The sequence below is a fragment of the Schistocerca serialis genome, unplaced genomic scaffold (genome assembly GCF_023864345.2).
Source record: "Schistocerca serialis cubense isolate TAMUIC-IGC-003099 unplaced genomic scaffold, iqSchSeri2.2 HiC_scaffold_575, whole genome shotgun sequence".
In the NCBI taxonomy this organism is placed as follows: Eukaryota; Metazoa; Arthropoda; class Insecta; order Orthoptera; family Acrididae; genus Schistocerca; species Schistocerca serialis.
Window position 1 is genome coordinate 20,001 of NW_026048163.1, and position 4,509 is coordinate 24,509.

At 52.7% G+C, this 4,509-nt stretch overlaps 1 non-coding gene across 1 annotated transcript in view; it reads right to left on the bottom strand.

The window, feature by feature from the left end:
• The window catches only part of LOC126448164 (small subunit ribosomal RNA), a 1,909-nt gene extending 240 nt beyond the window's left edge, over window positions 1-1,669 (bottom strand). The window contains exon 1 of the ribosomal RNA XR_007584031.1: window positions 1-1,669. This exon is cut by the window's left edge and continues 240 nt beyond it. This is a non-coding gene — a ribosomal RNA (small subunit ribosomal RNA).
• Between the last annotated feature and the right edge of the window lie 2,840 nt (window positions 1,670-4,509).

Here is a 4,509-nt window from a genome sequence, read left to right on the forward strand (position 1 = left end):
GGAACAATTGCAAGCCCCAATCCCTAGCACGAAGGAGGTTCAGCGGGTTACCCCGACCTTTCGGCCTAGGAAGACACGCTGATTCCTTCAGTGTAGCGCGCGTGCGGCCCAGAACATCTAAGGGCATCACAGACCTGTTATTGCTCAATCTCGTGCGGCTAGAAGCCGCCTGTCCCTCTAAGAAGAAAAGTAATCGCTGACAGCACGAAGGATGTCACGCGACTAGTTAGCAGGCTAGAGTCTCGTTCGTTATCGGAATTAACCAGACAAATCGCTCCACCAACTAAGAACGGCCATGCACCACCACCCACCGAATCAAGAAAGAGCTATCAATCTGTCAATCCTTCCGGTGTCCGGGCCTGGTGAGGTTTCCCGTGTTGAGTCAAATTAAGCCGCAGGCTCCACTCCTGGTGGTGCCCTTCCGTCAATTCCTTTAAGTTTCAGCTTTGCAACCATACTTCCCCCGGAACCCAAAAGCTTTGGTTTCCCGGAGGCTGCCCGCCGAGTCATCGGAGGAACTGCGGCGGATCGCTGGCTGGCATCGTTTATGGTTAGAACTAGGGCGGTATCTGATCGCCTTCGAACCTCTAACTTTCGTTCTTGATTAATGAAAACATACTTGGCAAATGCTTTCGCTTCTGTTCGTCTTGCGACGATCCAAGAATTTCACCTCTAACGTCGCAATACGAATGCCCCCGCCTGTCCCTATTAATCATTACCTCGGGTTCCGAAAACCAACAAAATAGAACCGAGGTCCTATTCCATTATTCCATGCACACAGTATTCAGGCGGGCTTGCCTGCTTTAAGCACTCTAATTTGTTCAAAGTAAACGTGCCGGCCCACCGAGACACTCAATAAAGAGCACCCTGGTAGGATTTCAACGGGGTCCGCCTCGGGACGCACGAGCACGCACGAGGCGGTCGCACGCCTTCGGCTCGCCCCACCGGCAGGACGTCCCACGATACATGCCAGTTAAACACCGACGGGCGGTGAACCAACAGCGTGGGACACAAATCCAACTACGAGCTTTTTAACCGCAACAACTTTAATATACGCTATTGGAGCTGGAATTACCGCGGCTGCTGGCACCAGACTTGCCCTCCAATAGATACTCGTTAAAGGATTTAAAGTGTACTCATTCCGATTACGGGGCCTCGGATGAGTCCCGTATCGTTATTTTTCGTCACTACCTCCCCGTGCCGGGAGTGGGTAATTTGCGCGCCTGCTGCCTTCCTTGGATGTGGTAGCCGTTTCTCAGGCTCCCTCTCCGGAATCGAACCCTGATTCCCCGTTACCCGTTACAACCATGGTAGGCGCAGAACCTACCATCGACAGTTGATAAGGCAGACATTTGAAAGATGCGTCGCCGGTACGAGGACCGTGCGATCAGCCCAAAGTTATTCAGAGTCACCAAGGCAAACGGACCGGACGAGCCGACCGATTGGTTTTGATCTAATAAAAGCGTCCCTTCCATCTCTGGTCGGGACTCTGTTTGCATGTATTAGCTCTAGAATTACCACAGTTATCCAAGTAACGTGGGTACGATCTAAGGAACCATAACTGATTTAATGAGCCATTCGCGGTTTCACCTTAATGCGGCTTGTACTGAGACATGCATGGCTTAATCTTTGAGACAAGCATATGACTACTGGCAGGATCAACCAGGGAGCTGCGTCAACTAGAGCTGAGCAGCCGGCCGCCCGGGAGTGTGTCCCGGGGGCCCGCGCGAACACGCAAGCGTCCGCTCAATTATTCTGCAAACAGGAGGAGGCTGAGCTCCCCTGCACAACACACCTCGAAACCCTCTCAGGTCCCGGCGGCGCGCAGCGCCGTCCTAAGTACTTGGTCGGGTTCGAGAGAGGCGCAATCGCCCGGAGTTAGGCGAGTAGACGCTTTAGGTGCGACCACCCGTGCTCCCAACTGAGCTTGCCGCTGCCGACAGAGGCCCGGGAGCGTGCTGTCGTGGCATTGCCGGCGGGAGACAACACGCGCCACCTACGGTGACCGGCAGCTCCAACGCCAGCGCCACAGAAGGACAAAAGCCCCACTTGGGTGCCGAAGCGAACTCTCCCAGCACAGCGCACGCGCCAACACGTCCGCACAGCTGCGATACAAACCACCTGCGAGAACCGCTGGGGCGACCGAGCAGCAGACGGCGTCGCGGCGCCGAGCGCCGGGCGGCGGCGCATCCTCAGCGCACACAGTCCTCAATCGGACCAGCACACTGCAGATGGCCACCGCGCTTCGCACCGGGCCCGCGAGGACCTACTTTGGCCGCAAGGCGCCGCGAGCAGGGGGCGCCGGCGCGCAGCTGCGCCGCCTGCCGCGTCCGTCGGCCGGCGCGCCTGCCACTGGCCGCCCCCACCAGCCGGCTGTAGCGCGTGCGCCCACGCACCGCGCTGCCAGCACGCCGGGCGGCCCCCCCTCACCGGCCGGGGACGGTCCCACCCAGCCACCGCCGCGTATCGCCTCACACCCAGATCCCCTTTCGCGTTCGTGGGCATGGTGGGTCCCCTTTCACGTTCGTGGGCATGGTGGGTATCCCTGAAACAACCGGTTAATAGCTCGACCGATCGTCGCCAACACTGATTCACCTCTAGCGAGAACAACCGCACCACAACGGGTTACCTGTTGTTCATTTGCGTAACGTCACCAGCAAACGTAGACGTCCATCGCCATTTGCAACGAGTATTGCATGCCTGTGTCAGGTGTCACAACACACTACGTCTGCCCACATAGACGCAACAACATGTGCACGCCTCGAGAACACGTGGAAGGTAGCCCCCGTACGTATGCGGTGTCCATTGCGCGAACGACTGTCAGCCGGCCTCTGCAGGATGTCGCAGATGTGGAACGCGGTGCAACATGCTATCACGGTGTGTGAGAAGAGACGACTACGTCCGAATACACGCTCCACTACATCAACAGACTGCTCATGCTGATCGCCATCCAGGGCGTCCGTTCCTCCCACACGTCTGAATGGCGTACCACACTGCAATCCAGCTCTTATAGGGAGACGACACGTAGCTGCGTGCACAATATTTGGACTGTATGGTCTGCCGTTGCTAGGCGCAGTCGTCGTACGGTCACACATGTGCCACGATGTATCATTCAGTACATACGGACCAATGTGCAGTACAGTTTGTGGGTTTTGCGTACATCGGCGGACAGGTGACAGGCCGTACCACAACGTAGGCTGAGTACGTCGGCATGCGAAGGGCATTGAACATGCAAACTTCTCAACGACCAGCTTGCGAAGGCAGGGGGGAAGGGGGGGGGGCATGTACGTCCTGCTGCTATCCACATTACAGTGTATAGCAGGAGCATGTGGAAAGTCAGCAACACCTGCAAGGTGTTTAACATGACGCGATACACAGGGGACCGGGCAGTGCGAATAGCGAACTATATTGCGAGGGTTGCGGTTAGGCAACACTACACTAATTTAACGAGTTGCATAACAATTACAGAGCAGGTTCAGCGACAACGTGCGTCAGGTTAAGGCGCAATATAGGTTAGGTTGAGGCACAATATAGGTTAGGTTAAGGCACAACATGGGTTACGTTAAGGCACAAATTGGGTTACGTTAAGGCACAACATGGGTTACGTTAAGGCACAACATGGGTTACGTTAAGGCACAAATTAGGTTACGTTAAGGCACAAATTAGGTTACGTTAAGGCACAAATTAGGTTACGTTAAGGCACAAATTAGGTTACGTTAAGGCACAAATTAGGTTACGTTAAGGCACAAATTAGGTTACGTTAAGGCACAAATTAGGTTACGTTAAGGCACAAATTAGGTTACGTTAAGGCACAAATTAGGTTACGTTAAGGCACAAATTAGGTTACGTTAAGGCACAAATTAGGTTACGTTAAGGCACAAATTAGGTTACGTTAAGGCACAAATTAGGTTACGTTAAGGCACAAATTAGGTTACGTTAAGGCACAAATTAGGTTACGTTAAGGCACAAATTAGGTTACGTTAAGGCACAAATTAGGTTACGTTAAGGCACAAATTAGGTTACGTTAAGGCACAAATTAGGTTACGTTAAGGCACAAATTAGGTTACGTTAAGGCACAAATTAGGTTACGTTAAGGTACAATATGGGTTAGGTTAAGGTACAATATGGGTTAGGTTAAGGTACAATATGGGTTAGGTTAAGGTACAATATGGGTTAGGTTAAGGTACAATATGGGTTAGGTTAAGGCACAACGTAGGTTAGGTTAAGGCACAACATAGGTTAGGTTAAGGCACAACATAGGTTAGGTTAAGGCACAACATAGGTTAGGTTAAGGCACAACATAGGTTAGGTTAAGGCACAACATAGGTTAGGTTAAGGCACAACATAGGTTAGGTTAAGGCACAACATAGGTTAGGTTAAGGCACAACATAGGTTAGGTTAAGGCACAACATAGGTTAGGTTAAGGCACAACATAGGTTAGGTTAAGGCACAACGTAGGTTAGGTTAAGGCACAACGTAGGTTAGGTTAAGGCACAACGTAGGTTAGGT